At 43.2% G+C, this 19,293-nt stretch overlaps 2 long non-coding RNA genes across 2 annotated transcripts; both read right to left on the bottom strand.

Annotated features, from left to right (window-relative positions):
- Positions 1–155: 155 nt before the first annotated feature.
- LOC308066308 lies at positions 156–8,193 on the bottom strand. The gene is made up of 2 exons (XR_013929132.1): positions 5,408–8,193; positions 156–2,287 (listed from the first exon to the last, which is right to left on the bottom strand). It is a non-coding gene; the product is annotated as an uncharacterized lncRNA (long non-coding RNA).
- Positions 8,194–9,629: 1,436 nt separating this feature from the next.
- Positions 9,630–11,293, bottom strand: LOC308066309. The gene is made up of 2 exons (XR_013929133.1): positions 10,608–11,293; positions 9,630–10,568 (listed from the first exon to the last, which is right to left on the bottom strand). It is a non-coding gene; the product is annotated as an uncharacterized lncRNA (long non-coding RNA).
- Positions 11,294–19,293: the final 8,000 nt, after the last annotated feature.

The following is a 19,293-nucleotide window of genomic DNA, read 5'->3' as shown; positions in this document are numbered from 1 at the left end:
GTGCAGCTGCCCCCTCTGCCTGCTCCTTGTCCGCCTGCCTATGGCTGGGGACAGCAAGTGGTGATGGGGATGCTTGTGCCCCACCAGCCAGTGGGGCTGTGAAGAGGGTCCCCCGTGGAGAGTCGGCCAAGTCATGACAATCCCACCAATACGGCTACATGCCGTGCTCACTTTATTAAACAAACAGGTCATATTTGTAACTTAAACCGACCGCTCACCTGACTTTACATACAGGTGATTGGATAAAAGTCTCTGGCCACGTGGGCGCCCGTGTTGCTGATTGGTGAGCATGCTGATGGTGCCTGATCAGAGTGTGCCGATGAGAGTGTGTTGATTCCGTGGTTCCCAGGACTGGCTCTGCACCTGGCTTCTTGCTTGTGCATAGCTTGTTTTCTTTCTCCCACTGCTTGTTCCCAGGACAATTTAAAGTTGCTCTGCAGCTTCAACTAACAGGCCTGGGTTGTCCAACCCAGACAATGGTAACATATGTCCTCGGTCCTTTAAAAATCCCTCTACATATCCCCCTTTTTCTTTTTGGACAACCCATGTCTGTTTCACAATAGATGTTAAACCTTTCTTCAAACAAGAAAATAAACAGCTAAAACCTAAAAACATTACAACAATGATTATAACAAAGCATATTCCTTCCATCAATAATGTCTTTAACCAACTGTTATCCCCAGTCCTCTCAACCATTCATCAAAGGGATTATCATCAGCAAGAATATGCTTCATGTTTCCCTGCAGTTGCGACAACTTCTTGTGCATCAATATGGAATGATTGGAAAGGTTCATACAACACATCCCTTAAAAATCCTCACAACCGTGTCCATGTGCTAATAACAAAAAATCTATTGCAGCTCTGTTTTGTAACATAGCATGCCTAACACTATCTACATCAAGCAATAGCGAACTTAAAATCTGTGACATAAGATTAAATTGTTTCTCTCCCCAGCATGCTAACCTTTGTATATTCTTAGCATTTAATGCTGCCATTGCCCCTGGCATAAATATGGAAGCTAGGACATTTGCTGTTACAGAATGTAGATCGACTCGGTTATTACATGTTTCATCAAAGGTGCGCAGTGCCTTCCATGATCTATGAGATTGTTGAGTCATTTTTCATAAGTCTTTCATATGTGGAACAAACAAAGTCAAACGCCCTAAATAACATGGTCCACCGACAGGATACAAAGGAATCCCTGGCCATGCTCTGTCCCCACATATCAAAATGACTTCTGGTGGCAACTAATAACCCCCTGATACATCTATATGGAAACACCCAGTTTTCAATTCACCCCAAACAGGTGAACTGGTTAGATTTTGAAACCCTGTATAAAAGCCCCGTTCACCTTGACGTGTTAGCCATAACTGCCATGGGTCACCAAACCAAATTACTCCAGTGCCATTCGTGGGTTGAAGTGGTGATGACATGTGGGTACAGTCTGCCATACCAGTTGCAGTAACATTAACATACTCAACAGGTACAATGCTAGCCAAAAGGTCTAACTCCTGCAAAGTTAAATGATGTGGCTGATTTAAATTCTCAATAACTGTCTTCTGCCACGCTGCATTACGCATAGAAGGCCAAACATATTGCCCATTTGGACTCATACATGTACCATTCTGATTGGAAGTGAGATCCACTGTTTTAACATTCAAAAAACCATCAAAATTTGTTTCATTCTCTTGCAGGGGAATACCAATTAAACAAGTTCTAAAGGGGTTGTCTGCCTGTTGCAGACTTAAACAAAAGTCTGTTACTCCTGTGATATTTGCCCATGTCACCCATATGTTTGTCCTAGGCAAGATGTCAAAAATACTTTGGCCAATGGGTAAAAAATTAATCATGACCGTAAACCAAGTCCACCACTCAAACATATTTACTCCAACAATTTCCACAATTTTTCTCTCTCTCTCTTTTTTTCTTTTCTTTTCTTTTTTTTTTTTTTTTTTTACATATTCCACCCCACAAATCTGTGCTTTCACAGATTCTGATCATGTGTACTGTCTCCAGTCAGCATGGTATTACACTAGTTGTATGTTTCCTCTTGCTTCATGCCCGGTTACTAACCAAACATGTACACTCTTTACACCATTTACATTTCAGCTTTGGCTTACAGAACCGTTTTACCCCACATAGCATACATTGGCGTAATACCCACGGTTTACATCCCTTACAACATAGACAGTTTATTCTGTCTGCTCACTCTGAGTCTTCTCTTCCGTCTTCTGGTCTTGACATACAGGTCACACAAACTTGCTAGGGACCCATATAGGTCCTTTATCTGTGGAGATACAAAAATAACCTCTACCGATAAATAACACCGGATTAAGTCCTTCCCATACACCTGAAGCCATATTTTTATACAAAACATTCAAATCAGGAACTGTAGTTGTTTGGTTCCCTTGCGCTGTTTGGTGATGTGTAACAACAGGTGGTCCCTCTCTATCCTCCATAAGGGAGAGGTACTTTAAGGTAAACAACACCTTAGTCAACCGTTTAGTTACGTCTATGTCCTGCGATACTTTCTGTCTCTGAAGATAATCCTTCAGGGTACGGTTTGCCCTTTCAACAACTGCTTGCCCCGTAGGGAGTGAGGAATCCCTTTAACATGTTTAATTCCCCAAGCTGTCATAAACCTAGCGACTCGTTGACTACTATACGCTGGACCATTGTCTGTCTTTATTTCTACAGGTACTCCCATGACAGCAAAACAAGACATTAAGTGTCTATCCACATGTAGTGCCTTTTCACCGGTTTGTGCAGTGGCCCATACAAAATGAAAATAGGTGTCAATTGTGACATGCACATACTTAAGCTTCCCAAAGTCTGGTACATGTGTTACATCCATTTGCCAAACCTGAAGTGCCTTCAGACCTTTTGGGTTAGTGCCCACCCCTAAACCAGGTCCATGATGACTACATTGAGGACAGGAGCTGACAATACCCTTTGCATCTGCTATGGGTATTTGATACTGTCGATGTAAAGACTTTGCATTTTGATGAAACATCTCATGGCTGTTACGAGCTTCTTCAAACTTATTTGTTGGAGGAGTTATTGCCAGACAGCTGACTGCTTCATCAGCTCTAGCATTACCTTCGCCCAAACCAACGGTCCGCTGATGACTTCTAATATGCATAATACAAAATTCATGTTCTCTCTGTCGAAGAGTACTACGCAGTTGTATAAACATTTCACCAAGGTGTTGGTTCTTTGTCTCTCTCAACAAGGCATCTTCAATGTGCTGTACTACACTAACTACGTACAATGAGTCTGATACTATGTTTACGGGTGTATTGTTCCAGCTTCCCAATGCCCAACACACTGCTTTCAGTTCTAAGGTTTGAAGGTTGTCCCGTGGTTCACCGGTGATCACGTGTTTCTGCCACTGATTATCGGATTGCCAAACACACACAGCCTTCTTCATCTTTCGTCCTGCATCTGCAAACACCATTGGCCCTTCAACTGGTCTTTTTGAGCATAATGGTCTTGCAATCCACTGGTAATGTTCTAACATCTTCCAGACAGGTCCTTTTGGCCGGTTGTTGTGTACAACACCTGTATAGACCATCAAGGCTTCCTGTATGGCTGTTGAATGTCTCAGGAGCCACTCATAATTATCACCACGGACTGGAATGCTAATATCTGCCGGGTCAGTCCCATCAATTTCAACCATCCTGTCTCTTCCTTTTCTCACCAAGGCCGCTACTGCTTCAGGACGACTTAAAATACTATGTCTGGGTTGCAATGGCAAAATAACCACTCTAAAACAATCACCGTATTTTCCACCTTTTTCTTTTGCCATTGTAAAATAAGGGCAAAAGGTGAAGCGGCAACATTACAAACCAAAAAAGATAACGGATGATTCGCCATTCGGTGACCACACCAGCCAGTCTGAATCTTGTGGGACACAACTTCTAGGGCAGCCCGCTGTTCTGGTGAACAAGTTTGAGGACTGTTGGCTTCAGTGCCATGCAATCAGGATCGGAACGGTTGCAAATCATCGTTAGTGAGGCTCTTTGCGTGTCGTCAGGGTGTAAGGGGGATCGTGAAGATACAGTCTTTCAAGTCTACCACAACAATTTTGCCAGTTCTTAGGGATCATCATAAAAGTTGGAAGACCAGGTTGCAACACTCCTATCGCTAAAATCTGATCATTAACCTTCCATAAATCATGTCCCAATTATGTGTATCAAGATTATTAACCACTACTGGACAAGCTAACGAGCTAGTCACCTGCCAGTCACCTTCCAAAATAGCATCACGAGCAACACCAGACCAACGCTGTAGAATTGGATCTTTTCTCGAGTTCAGCATCGGAGGTGTAGTTGGGCTAACTGGAGGAACTAAAGGTATTGAAGTAGTAGGCAGGTTCATTTCAACTTGCTTTTCCAGGTTTCTTAATTTATCTGTTACCTCCTGTAAGGATTTCTCTGTATTGTTATCACAAAGTTTCTCCCCACCTTCCTCCTCAAATTCGTCCGATGATGTTTCAGGAAGAGAAGGATATTACATCGGATGGCGCTTTTGCCCCCCCTGATTTGACCTACGAGCTGTAGCCATCCTCCGTTTTGGCCTTGCTCCACCCACAGCTCCAACTGGTGCAGCACGACTCGCTGCTCCTCCTTCCTGGGGAGGCTCAACAGCCTCTTCGGTTTTGGCTCAGTTACAACAGACCCCCAAGGAGTAACTTCCGGTTTGTCTGCTGTCTTATCTAAAAACTCCTGCACCTCTGAACACACAGAGGCTGACATACCCTTCATAGGACGAGTATGCCGAACTCCGAAAAATGTAGCCAAGAGAGAAGGCTTAGGTGAATCACCCTTCTGCTCTATTGGCTTTTCTACCACATCTCCTCTCAACGCTTCTATAGCTGCTGCTGCTACTTTTGTTTCTGTCTTCATAGTTTCCACAGTGTTAATTATAGACTGCCACGTAGCTCCTAACACTTTAGCTTCTTCTCCTTCTTTACCTCCCTCGATCGTAGTATCCCAGAGGCAGTTTTCCACTTCTCTCCATTCCATAATACTAAACAATAACACGGGCTCGGGAATCTTATCCTTTTTTCATGCCCAGCGAACTAAAGCCTCCACTTCTGTTTCTTTAATGCTCTCCCCTCTCTTAAAGAGGATACGAGTTAACAGTTTAATTGCCGTGTCTAATTCCATTGCGGTCTTCTCAGAGCTCCCCCCTCTCACAGAAAGGGTATCGGCAGAGAGCCCTGCCACAGTTGTTTGTTTTTTTTTCATCGCGGTCTTCCTTAGTGCTTCCCCCTCTCTCAGAGAGGGTATCGGCAGAGAGCCCTGCCGCGTTTTATTCATCACGGTCTTCCTTAGTGCCCTCCCTTCTCTCAGAGAGGATATCAGTGGAGAGCCCTGCCGTGTTTTATTTGTCGTGGTCTTACCTCTGGCAGGGGTGCGATCTGCAGCTCTACACCGAACTCTGGACTCCGCTTTTCGCCTTCCAGGTTCTGCCCGCCTCCGACCTCCAGCTCCCTAATTGGACAACTTCCCTTCAGGTCCGATGCATGGAGACTTCCGCATTTAAGCAAACAGCATTTAAGCTAAACCGCATTTAAGTGACTAAATGGGTCCCTGTTCGAGTGCCAGACAAAGAGGGTCCCCCGTGGAGAGTCAGCCAAGTCACGACAATCCCACCAATACGGCTACATGCCGTGCTCACTTTATTAAACAAACAGGTCACATTTATAACTTAACCAACCACTCACATGACTTTACACACAGGTGATTGGATAAAAGTCTCTGGCCACGTGGGCATCCGCGTCGCTGATGCTCTTGGAGTGCATGATGGACGGTGACTGTCCCAAGGACCAAGTGGCAGCCGCAATGCAGGAGGACACCAACCCCTCCTGGCAGAGGGTGGCAACATCGCCCTTGCTGGATGCCAAAGGCTAGCAGGGTGGGCTGGTAGCGGTCCTCCCCACCCGGCTGCCAGAGAGTCCCATGGAGCTCTCTCAGGAGGGTTCTACGGACACTTCAGAGGAGAGCCCCTTGAAGGGATACTCAGAGGGTCCCCACAAGGGTCTCCCAGAGAGTCCTCAGCAGATCCTGCTGAAGAGCCCCCTGGCCAGCCCCCTGACTGCACCCCAGCATCATCCACCCCGCATGGCCCAACTGGTGGAGAAGGTGCTGCGGAGGCAGACCCAGGTCATTTTGACCTGCTTGCCACCACCACCAGGCATCTCCACCTGCCGGGTGGCGCCCAGATCAGGCAAGGCTGCTGGCAAACAGGCCAAGCACCCCACATTTGCTGACACCCTCAGGATGCCAGAGATGTCCCCACAGGGCAGCATGTCACCGAAGAAGAGGAAGAAGATGGTGGTGTGCCCGGTGGCAAAAAGCTCCAAAACCCTCTGGGAGGGGAAGCCACACAGGGATGCCACGGCGGTGGGCTGTAGTGGGGAGCAGGGGGGCAGCAGCAAGCAGAGGGCATCCAATAGTGACTACATCCCCACCAAGCGAGCGAGCCAGAACCCTGAGGAACACCAGGAGACAAAGTGTTCCACACCACCCCAGTCGCCATTGATATATTGATAGAGAAGGTGTGGAGCACAGATCCCTCTGACATGTGACCTGCACCTGTCCACTGCAGCCCCAGCCCTCTACCAGATCTGTCTTTCTTAATTCATTAAAAGTTTGATGTTCCTTGCACAGTGCCTCTGCCTGCAGTCATTCACATAGCGGGAGATGGGAGTTAATGCAGCCCCTGCTGCATGCAGAGATCTGACCCTCCACCCTCCCCTCTGTCGAGGTCCACCAAGCTGACCCACTCTCTAAAGTATTTACAAATGAAGAGACTTCTCATCAAGGGAGGCAGCCTTGGCAGGGGTGAGAAACAAAGACCAAGTAGTGAAAAGAGCACCATTATCTAAGTTGCACAGGAAGAAGACTTCCAATGAGGAAAGTTCTGGCCACAAGAGAACACAAGCTGATCAGGTCTTGGGATCCACTGACATCAACAGAAAATGAGTTTAAAATAGGACAAAGAAAATTGTGGTAGTGGGAGATGGCGACCTCTAACTGAAATAGTTCTGCCCCAAAGAGGCCAGAATCCCGCTTGGGGAGCATGAGTAGTTTGTAAAACATTTCAGCAGTGCTATTGCAGATGCATACGCATTTGCATTAGAAGTGAGAAACCAGTCACCAAACCTGTGTATGACACATGACTATGCAACGTGCGGTGCTCTGAGAAAGGCCCCGAACCCCTTATCAGTGTTCCAATTGGACCTAAAAACTGTGCATGCACTTTTTAGTTGCTGCCCCCAAAGTAATTTCCCCACAGGGTCAGCAAGCAAGGCGGTGGCGGAGTGGCTCTCTCAGACCCCCTGCCAGCCCTGCCCTGGGCACCGGTGCCTCTGGCCCTGCCCCAGCAGACGTTGCTGCGCTGATGGAGGGGCTCCCTCCCTCTCCACTGCATTTGCAAAGGGAGTGGCTGGCTCACCCTTTGCTGCCCACGCAGCCAGCCCTCACCTTTAGCTGCTGTCATTCCCAGGGGCGCCGGCTCTCTCCCAGCACCCTCACACCTTCTCCCTGCGACACTGCGAGAGAAGCATTCGCCAGGCACACGGGTGCCATCACTGCCCTGCGCAGCTGGGCACCCCCAGACTGGCACTGCCTGACTGCCTCCCTCACCAAGCACCTCCACAGTCTCAAGCTCCATCCCTTTAGACGGAAAGGGGGTCACTTTATTCCGAAGTAAACGTTCCTCATGAGGAACACAGTCTCTTCAGGAGGCAAAATACTTCAATAGCACTTAGAAATAAAGCTGGGGCATTTGGGGGGCCACCTCGTCACTACTCCAAACAATGTGTCCTTCATGGAGAAAAACTGAAGAACTAGACAGTTTCCAGAGGACAGCAAAACCTGGCCTGCTGAGAGCTTAGGACAGTGCACGTCATGTTCTTCTTCACACTTAGTGCACGTTTGACAAGCTGCAAGATGATGGTAAATTATTTCCTTCAGAGAGGACAGCAAGACACTGTTGCCAACTGAGCTCATGTTTTTTGGGGTTTTTTTCTGGTTGGCCAAGCAAAGAAATGGAGGCAGTTTCTAAGTGTGCAGAAGCACAGCTGCAGACATAATTCCTGTTGTCACACAGGCCGGAGGAGTGAACTTCATCCCTTTGGGTCCTTTTGAGAACACCAAGCACCCAGATTGTGCTGAAGGATGTTTTTTTTACATAGGGGACCCTCGGAGAGAATCAGGTATGTCCAGTTTTATTCCCTGGGAAAATGCCCTGACACTGTCCTGCCCCTCAGGTGGCGTAGGACAATTAAACTTATTAATAAGCATGGGCTGATTCCTGATCCACCATGATTTGCACAGCAGCCCACAAATGCCTCAACTAGTTTTGTTCAGCCTGCACTTATGACAGTTACATTGCTCTGTGTTGTGGGGGAAAGCAGATGACACAGCTTGCCCCTTTGATGCGCAGGGCTGCATTTCAAAGGACTACGACAAGCCCAGAAGAGTACAGCACAGTACGGCTTACGAATCAAGTAAATATTGCATCACAAACCATAATGCATGTGTCTGAGAAAATGGGGTTTATGTAGGCACACGGGAAGTGGGTCTCTTGCTCAAAACCCAGCAAATCCTGTTTGAAAAAGTTCATATACTGAAACAATAAGGCAACATACTTGTGGATTTGTCTCTAAATCCCCACTTAGATGTAACTCCTTCACTGCCATCTGAAACCGTACAGCTTAAGGCACTTTTATGTAAAGCCAAGAAAGCTCAACTCAGAAGGCAAAGATCCTTCTTAAGGGAACGGATCATCTGTAACTACCAGACACCTTCCCTCCCACTGAAACATAGCAGCAGAGTTAAAAGCAGTTTTTAAATTCCAAGTGGAGACATTAAAAAACTACAGGACATTCTCTTCCTAGCACAAAATAATCAACTTTTTCCCACTTCTCTGCAAACCTTAACCCCAGTGTTTTGTATTTTTCACACTGCAGCACAGAAAGCCAGTACCCACAGCTGCACAAGGACTTCCAGTGCCAGTGTGCAAAGCATTGAGGAGTCTGGGCTCAGTCTTGGCAGTATCGGAGTGATCCACCTCAAATGCACTGCACAGTCTGCATCTGGGGGTTACACAGGTCAATAGTTAATCACTGCTTTTCCTCCCAGTAACAATAAAAAGAGAAAAAAATAAAACTCTTCTTACTTCCACGGCTCTTCTTTACGGGCTAGAGGTTTTTGGAAATGATGACCCATTTCACCCAACATACAAGACACCTTTTGAACAATTTTCAGAGCTGTCCCAAAAAACCCAGATCTTACATAACAATCAGTCCAAAGAAAGTACAGAGGTCTCTGCACTACTGGACACATGCAGGAACACTTGTGTTTACTGGACACCTTTGTAAAAGGAAAAGGCATTACACCAGCACACCGAATCCTTGCCCGAAAGACTTTTCAAACCACCTGTTTGTTGACGCAGTCACTGCACTTCAACTCTTCCACCCATGACAACATCCTCTCAGGGGGCAGACTTGCCTGCTCTTGATCACAGAATCAGTCAGCAGAGTTCATATTGAACCACAATAAACTGGGCCCAACCTCTATGTTCACGGTTGGGATACACGGCTCCTATCACAGGGCTTAATTGATTTTTAAAAACCAGACTTGCACTGTTTGCAAACCATCTGTTGCACTGCTCAAAGACAAAAGAAATTCACCCGAGAAAGCTTTTGGAAACAAATGTAAAATAGACATGGGGAAAGAGCTGGAGAGTTTTATGTATTGTCTATCAAATTATTTTCTCTTTAATGCCCTTACATTTTACAATAAAAAGTTTCATTACCTCTTTTATTGTTAAGAGAATGTTGCTAGTGTTTTTATGAGGAAAAAAGTGTATGCCTAGTCTCTCTTGAGTGATTTTTTTCCTCTTTATCTAGATGAGTTGAATTGAATACATTAACTCTAAGAACTTCATCCACTGAGATGTGAAGCCAGACAACTTCTTATATGGGCCTTGGGAAGAATTCCCTTATTGATTCCATTCCTGTAATAAACTTTGCAGCCTATGTGAGATAGATTGGCTGCAGTAACCAATTTTTTTCGCTAGACGGAAGCAGCGCCCCACCCAAACTAAGGGCAGCACATGTGCAGAATTGGCTTGACGCCTAGGGGAGAGGTTTTCGGATACGTATGCATATTATGAAATTTATGAAATAACCCTGAGACTTAACCCTGAGACTCAACCTCAGACAAAACCCTCAGACTCAAGCCTCAGATTCAACCCTAAGACAGAACTTTAAGACTTAACCCTATGACTGAACTTTAAGATTTAACCCTCAGATGTAACCCTAAATTAACCTTGAAACTTAAACTGAAGTCTTAACCTAAAGACCTAACCCTAATATTTAACCCTAAGACTTAACACTAATACTCAACCTTAAAGCTTAACATTAAGACCTAACTGTAAGACTTAACCCAAAGACTCAACCTTAAGACTCAGTCTTAAGAGTTAACTGAAAGACTTGACCTAAAGACTTAACCTTTAAGACTTAACCCAAAGACTCAACCCTAAGACTCAACCTTAAGACTCAACCAAAAGACTCGACCTTAAGACTCAACCGAAAGACATAACCTTAATACTTAACCGGAAGACTTGACCCTAAGACTTAACCCTAAGTCAGACCCTAAGACAAAACCTTTAAGACTGAACTTTAAGACTCAACATTAAAACTTAACCCTAAGACTTAACATTAAGACTCGATCCTAAGACTGGACCCAAAGACTCGACCCTAAGAATCAACCGAAAGACTCAACCCAAAGACTCGACCAAAAGACTCGACCCTAAGATTAAACCCTAAAATTTAACCCTGATACTCAACCTTAAAACTTAACATTAAGACTTAACTGTAAGACTTAACCCAAAGACTCAACCTTAAGAGTTAACCTTAAGACTTAACCAACAGACTTGACCCTAAGACTCAACCCTAAGACTCAAACTTAAGACTTAACCCTAAGATTTAACCCTAAGATTACACTGAAGACTTAACCCTATATTAACCTTAAGACTTAACCCTAAGTCATAACCTAAAGACCTAACCCTAATATTTAACGCTAAGTCTCGACCCTAAGATTTAACTTTTAAGACTTAACACTAAGACTCAACACTAAGACTTAACTTTAAGACTCGACCCTAAGATTTAACACTAAGACTCAACTTTAAGATTTAACCCAAAGACTTAACCCTAAAACTTAACCCTAAGACTCGATTGTAAGACTTAACCCTAAGACTCAACCCTAAGACTTAACCCTAAGAATCAATCCTAAGACTCAACTGTAAGACTTAACCGTAAGAAAGATTAAGAAAGACTTAAATGTAAGAAAGATTTAACCCAAAGACTTAATCCTAAGACTCAACCCTAAGACTCCACCTTAAGACTCAAACCTAAGACTTAACCCTAAGACTTAACCCAATGACTCGACCTTAAGACTAAACCCAAAGACTCAACCTTAAGACTTAACCTTAAGACTTAACCCTAAGTTCCAACCCTAAGACTTAACCTTTAAGACTTAACCCTAAGACGTAACCAAAAGACTCAACCTTAAGAGTTAACCATAAGACTTAACCGAAAGACTTGACCCTAAGACTCGACCCTAAGACTCAACCCTAAGACTCGACCATAAGACTCAACTGAAAGACTTTACCCTAAACTTAACCCTAAGAATAAACTGAAGACTTTACCCTAAACTTAACCTTGAGACTTAAGCCGGAGTCTTAACCTAAAGACCTAAGCCTAATATTTAACCTTAAGTCTCTACCCTAAGACTTAACCTTTAAGACATAACCGTAAAACTCAACCTTAAGACTTAACCCTAAGACTTATCCCTAAGTCTTGACGCTAAGACTCAACCCTAAGACTCTACCCTAAGATTCTACCCTACGGCTCAACCTTAAGATTTAACCCAAAGACATAACCCTAAGACTCAACCTTGAGACTTAACCTAAAGACTTAACCCTAAGACTTGACCCTAAGACTTGACCCTAAGACTTAACCCTAAGACTCAACCTTAAGAGTTAACCTTTAGACTTAAACCTAAGACTTAACCTTGAAGACTTAACCCTAAGACTTAACCCTAAGACTTGACCCTAAGACTTGACCCTCAGACTCGACCCAAAGATTCGACCCTAAGACTTAACGCTAAGACTTAACCCTAAGACTCAATCTTAACACTCAACCCTAAGGCTTAACCCTAAGACTTAATCCAAAAACTCGACCCTAAGACTCAACAGAAAGACGTGACCCTAAAAGTCAATCTAAAGACTCAACCCTAAGATTCAACCAAAAGAATCGACCCTAAGAATTAACCCTAATACTCAACTTTAAAACTTACACATTAAGACTTAAATGTAAGACTTAACCCAAAGACTCAACCTTAAGACTCAACCTTTAGACTTAACCCTATGACTTAAGCCTAAGACTGAACCTTAAAACTTAACTTTAATACTTAACTGTAAGACCTAACCCAAAGACTCAACCTTGAGAGTTAACCTTAAAACTTAACCTAAAGACTTGACCATAAGACTTGACCATAAGACTTAACCCTAAGTCTCAACCCTAAGACTTAATCTTTAAGACTTAACCCTAAGACTCGACCCAAAGGCTCGACCCTAAGACTTAAACGAAAGACTCGACCAAAACACTCGACCCTAAGATTTAACCCTAAGACTCAAACTTATATTATCCTGTAGACTTAACCCTAAGACTGAACTTTAAGACTTAACCCTAAACTTAACCTTGAGACTTTACCCTAAGTCTTAACCTTAAAGACCTAAACCTAATATTTAACCCTAAGACTTAACTCTAATACTCAGTCTTAAAACTTAACATTAAGACCTGACTGTAAGACTTAACCCAAAGACTCAACCTCTAAGACACAACCTTAAGAATTAACCTTAAGAATTAACCTTAAGACTTAAACGAAAGACTTGACCCTAAGACTTAACCCTAAGTCTTGACCCTAAGACTTAACCTTTAAGACTCTAACCCAAAGACTTAACCCTAAGACTCAACCTTATAACTTAACCTTAAAACTTAACTCTAAGACTGAACTTTAAGACTTAACCCTCAGACGTAACCCTAAATTAACCTTGAAACTTAAACTGAAGTCTTAACCTAAAGACCTAACCCTAATATTTAACCCTAAGACTTAACCCTAATACTCAACCTTAATGCTTAACATTAAGACCTAACTGTAAGACTTAACCCAAAGACTCAACCTTAAGACTCAGTCTTAAGAGTTAACCTTAAGTGTTAACCGAAAGACTTGACCTAAAGACTTAACCATTAAGACTTAACCCTGAGACTTAACCCTAAGACTCAACCGAACCCTAAGACTCAACTGAATGACTCGACCCTAAGACTCAACCGAAAGACTCGACCCTAAGCCTTAACCCTAAGACTCAACCTTAAGACTCAATCTTAAGACTTATCTTTAAGACTTATCTTTAAGACTTAACCCTAAGACTCAACCTTATAGACTTAAACTTAAAACCTTCTGCTGGTTTCCTGACAGGTGTGCACCTGCCTTCTGCTGGTTTATTTTGCAGTTGGGGTGTCTGTTCAGCATCCTAGCTGCCAGGCAAAGATTAGCAACCGCTATAGCAAAGTTTGTTTTTTACAACTTACCAGATGGCAAAAGGATTGCACCCTTTTTTCTTTTTTCCTTTTTTTTTTCCCCTTTGGATATGGACTTTGCAACTGTCTTTTGAGTCTGTGTCAGCTGGAGATGAGATGACGGTGCTGTGCTCTGCACAGAGCAATGGTTCAGTTATTTGGAGGCTGCAGCTAATAAGCTCAGCGTCCTACTCCTGATGAGGAATTTCCTTACATGAAGATACCAAGTGTGGGCTCTCTGCAGACTTGCACTGGCAACGGGGCTGTCTGCAAAAGTAGGTTTTCAAGACCAGTCTTAAGAACTCAAGCCTTTCCTAGGAGATGCTCTCTTTTCCCTACAGTGGCTAGTCAGAGCTGCCTTAGCAATGTGCTGCTGCTGAGCCCCACTGTTGCAGGAGCAGGACCACAGCAAGAAATTCTCTATTAGGGTCTCGGAAATTATCTCACCTCCAAGCCACATGCAGTTATTAGTCTCTGAGAGAGAATCATATTCCTCACCTGTGAGGAGGTGGGTGGGGAACTGAGGGACTTAAAACTCTGCAGCTGGCAGATCTAGCTGTGCTTTGGGGCTGTGCTTGAGGAAATGCAAAGTGATAATTTTAACACACTTCACAGTCTGGCACAGGTGCCAGAGCACTGGAAGTGTTCTCTATTATGAGTATCTATATAAAGAAAAAATTATACATGAGGAGAAAGGAGAAGCAGGCTCCCAAGACTTTTGAAGAATGAGTTTCTACCCTTGCTGCTACTGCGATTGGAAAACACAACCTGCTTCTGAGTGCCCAGGTGAGAAACTGCAGTTCTAATTTGTGCCAGTGGGTTCTATGGAATGAAACTCTAGTGAGATTTTTTTTTTTTACCCAGGAACAGTAAAATACATCCCTGGTTTAAACTGTCACCTCAACACCAACTTCATTAGGGGTGCAGGATGGGAATTTCTGGGAGTAATAACTGCTGTTGCTAGGGAGCGGGGGGGTGGGGGGGTGTTTGGGGGGTGGGGGTGGGGGGTGTTTGGGGGCTAGGTTTTGAAGGGCAATGTTGGTTTAGCTGTGAGACCAAAGCAACACGATGACTGATGTGAAGGTTTTAAGAACAGGCTAGACAAACATCTGTTCGGGGTGACAACTGGCCATGGAAGCAATGGAAATAATGATCAACTAAATTTCCTAGCAGCCCTGTTTTCTATCATTTCTGGGATGCTCTGTAATTCTTTGGTCAAGCAAGCATATAGCATGCTTTTTAATTATGATTTTAGCAAATCTAGACATAACCAATAAATATTTAGAATTGTAATATTAGAGCTGTTTGTGTAGCAATTGGCTAGGGTAAGGCTGAGAAGATAGGTGTATGTGAGGGAAATACGCGATATGCTGGGTGGTCTTTGTTCATCCACCAAAAATGCCTTTTGTTCCTAATTTGTTGACTATCTTTATTAATTATCATATTTATTTGAAACAGTTTTAAAAGCATAAAGCATTATGTCAACGGAAAAAGCTAATTGAGGTCTGTTGGGATCCTTCCATTTATTCTTCATCTGTAAAAATTACATCAAACCAAGGAAAAGGGAAATGAGCCACACAGAAAGGCACAACACACCACAGGTAACAAACAGGGCAGTGCACCACTGACCCTCTCAGTCAGTTACAGGACACGCTGCAGCATGCCCTGGAGATCTGTCATCACTGATCTTGGCCCACTGGAGGGAACAGCACTGTCAAAGGGTCATGATGGAAAATGCCTTTCATTTTTATTCCCATGGGGCTCCTACTCACCTGCCTTCATTGCTTACATCTCCAACAGCATAGCAATAAATGGGGCAATGCTATTTCAGGTGGGACCGCTGACTGACTCCAAGCTACTTGAACTATTCTGGAGCTTATTTGTTAGTCCACTGTGATCTCCAAAGTGCAGTTGATGGAGTCTCCATGTTCCCAGTGTGTGCCTGTCTCTGAGCCACTTTCACTAGGAGGCACACTCCCATGTTCCCAATGGCAGCTGTCCAGCAGAAGGTGTGTGGTACTGCATTCATCCTATGAGGCCATTGAGCTGGTGAGATGGGATAAAGTGACATCCTAAGAGAAAACTCACTTCTGGCTGAAAATCAAAGAAAAAAGTGATCATGACAGACAGACTTGTTTAATTGATTAGAAAAGAAGACCGTTTTATTATTAAATTATTTTAAATATATAATTATATATTTTATATTATTGTATTATATCTAATTATATTGTTATGGTATTTTGATATTATTAAAATAATATACCATACAAATTGATTTAGGGGGGAAAAGACCCATAAAAGAGCCAGTAAGACATACTATTGGTGATCATAGTTGTCTCTTCTGGCTGCTTTCTGCAACCTAGCCCATAAGCATAAGTAATAAACTTAGGCTGGATGTTAGGAGAAGGTTTCTAACAAGCAGAACAATGTGGATGCAAATGAGATTCCCAGCACAGACTAAATGGAGTGGGGGATGGCAAATGAAATGGGCTCCAGAACCGTTCTTGGAGGAGTCTGGTCAGATGCCAGAAAGAAATATCTAATGCAGCTAGCCTCAGGTCAATGATGTGGAGATCTTCCTCCAGGGCTGTGTCCCCAGCATCCTTCCTTTTGGCCTCAGCACAATCACAGGGACACCTCCTGCTGATGTAAGCCTCCACATTCCCATCCCCAAGCCAACATGGACCAGGCCATCATGCCCTGCCACCCTAACTGAAGGTACTTGCCACTGCTGGAAACCTGGCCTTGAAGCCACCTCTGTGACTTTAACTGCTCTGGAAACCAGCAGGTGCAATGGCTTTCACCTTTTTCTCCTTCAGAAGTTAATCATTCTGATCATGTCTTCCTTGAAAAAAGGCTAACACTTATCCTCATGGGGTCTCCAAGCTGATTAGTCTTTAAAAAAATAAAGGCACTGCATAGCTGACAAGTATTAGAATAAATGGTGTGAACAGTAGAACAGCATGTGCTGGGAAAGAGAAGCATCCAGGAGCCTTTTCAATTTGGCAATTATGTGATTTAGCAGAGGATGCTGGCTCTCTTCATTAAAAAAAAAAAAAAATAAAAAAAAATCCCCAAACCATTTCAGCTGGACAAGGGAAAAGGAACAGAAATTTATATTGACTATACTTTCCAAAACCTTTAAATATGAAGAGGATAGACTGAGATAAAAGAAGTGGAGAATTATTACAGAGGATGTCAACTGCAAAATGCTAAAGCTTGCATTGTCTTCACCGTAGACGGCAAAAAATGAGTAAGACAAAAAGTGTATCTGAAAGGACCTAGAGAAAACAAGGACACTACTTACCCATTGTTACTTCTTCAGTCTTTCATATTTTCAGATTGCAAAATGAGTTACAGATGCACCAAAAAAAAAAAAAAAAAAAAAAGTGCGGTGAAAGAGATAAACAAAGACATGCTTTCCGATTATGTTTTAGAGTTATAAAATCCACACGATGGAACTGAAAGAAAAGAGAGAAGAGGAGAGAATATGAACTGCTGGGAGTTCACCAAAATGTTAGTCATCTCTTGAGTCTCCCCTGAAAGGTTAGTGTTATTTTTAAGAATGCATTCCTTTAAGGAAAAGAATAATTTCCTAGCAGAGGTGATTTCTGGATCGTCATAAACTCTCTCAAGGGAAACAGAAGCCCCAACAATGAAGTCAACAAAAGTTAGGCAGAGGAAAAGGAGGAGGAAATCTGCACAGGAGTCCTCATGGCAGTCCCAAGAGTGACCTGCTACTGGAAGGAAAGAGATATGGAAAAGCCTGAGAGAGAGCAACTGTTGAGTAGGTAAAGATCTGGGTGGGAAAAGGTCTACAAGGAAAGGGAGTAGAAAACAGGTATGTGCTTCCTAGGCATCACTTCAGCTGAGATGGCAGTAAAAAGGCTGACTCATTCTAGTTAGGTTTGCTTAATTTGAACTACGTGAGTTTTTCATGGGGATGAAGCAGGCAGGCAAAAACTTTGTTGCCTATCCTGTAGCCCACAATACAGAATTTGTAACTTTTCATGTTTGAAAAATTGTCAGGGTACCTCTACCAACACAATGAACTAAGGAGTTGTCACAGAAACAAAAGTGTCACCCCCTCTGGTTCCATACCAGCCTCCCAGGCCAGCATGTTCTCCAGGCAGCCTCAAGTTGCAATGGAACCTGATCAGTTCAGTGAAGAAATCACAGACTTTGCAAGTTGAAAACAATATTTTTTTCATATTTTAATTTACTAAAAGTCTACGTGTTTCGATGCTCTGAAATTCTAAGTGGCAGCATGTTGCCCAGGAGACAAAGGAAAGTGTGGTTCATGAGCTAGATGTTAGGTCCTAGCCATCCTTGAAAGGAAGAAAGACTCTGAATGGAGCTCATGAGTCCGAATAAGCACTATGCCAGCACCTCTTCTAGAAGCCTCAGAAGCTGCAAGTTTCTGAGCACTCCTAAGCTCCTCTGACATGCCTGGGAGTTAAGGTTGCCCAGCACCTCTTGACAAATCTTTAAGTACCATGACAATTAGATTCATTGTCCATTGGAGAGCACACCACTGTTTTCACTGAATGGCAAAGGCTGATATTTGCCTCACTGGGACCACTTAATGTGTTAAAAAAAAAATTTCTTGCTAGGCATTCTTTAAAACTGGAAAAGTTAATAGACTCAGTCACTCAATATGCTATGAGGTAAAGACACTGTTTTTCTGAGATAAGTGATGACACTTCATATGAGTTCAGGAATGTTAGTCTATAAATTCAGCCTAGCAATCCTAAGTAATGAGTCCCTGCTACGATCAATAGACACAGAGACACCTGAAACAAAACAGTTGTCGTTCATCGCAAGACTTGTAGCTAAGTTTTTCTAAGTTTTTTTGCTGTCTGCCTTCTCACTAGTTAACTTTCTCTCAGTCTGTTTTTCAATCTATAGACAGCTGAAGGGAGGGACCATTTTACCAGACAGCATGCACAGTGCCAAGCCCAGTTTCAGCACACTAAGTATATTTATATTGTGGGAATCAGTGAGAAAATCTTCTTTGTGCAAGGAAATAAAATTTGGAGTTCTATTGCTTTAACTTAATCCATAGGGTCAGTGCCGAAACGTGATCCACGTGATTCCGTGTGTGGATGGAAACATTTTGTTGTGCAGGGACTAACTTGGGTTAGAGGTTTTAATTTAACACTACCTCATTCACGCTCTTGAGAAGTCAGATCATGAACTCATGTGTTGTCGATACACCAAGAGAACTGAAACCAATTTCTAATGTACAATTCATCAGTAGTTTGACCGGAGCTGCCTATTGATAGCAATGTATTCATAATGTAATATTAAAGATGTTCTTCATGGGTTTATGAGCTTGGAGCCATGAAGCTGAAATTTTAAAAACTGATAAACACAGAATAGGCCGAAACCAGCTGTTTCTTCTTGGGAGGTTTTGGGCTTGGGGTTTTGTTTTTTCAGTAGCTGTTTCTTCTGAAGCAACTATCTCAGTATTGCCTCTCACCAGAATCCAAAGCTTTGTTTTGACTTGAATGCCACTTCTTCCAGTCTTCTTATGACTTTGGTGCAAGTCTGGAGTTCCTTGAGGTTTTTAAGGACAAAAAAATTTGTATTACTCTAAGGTATGACTTCTAGCTTAATAGCTTTTACCCAGA

This window comes from Falco punctatus (assembly GCF_963210335.1).
Source record: "Falco punctatus genome assembly, chromosome: 6".
In the NCBI taxonomy this organism is placed as follows: Eukaryota; Metazoa; Chordata; class Aves; order Falconiformes; family Falconidae; genus Falco; species Falco punctatus.
This window is presented reverse-complemented; position numbering and strand designations above follow the sequence as displayed.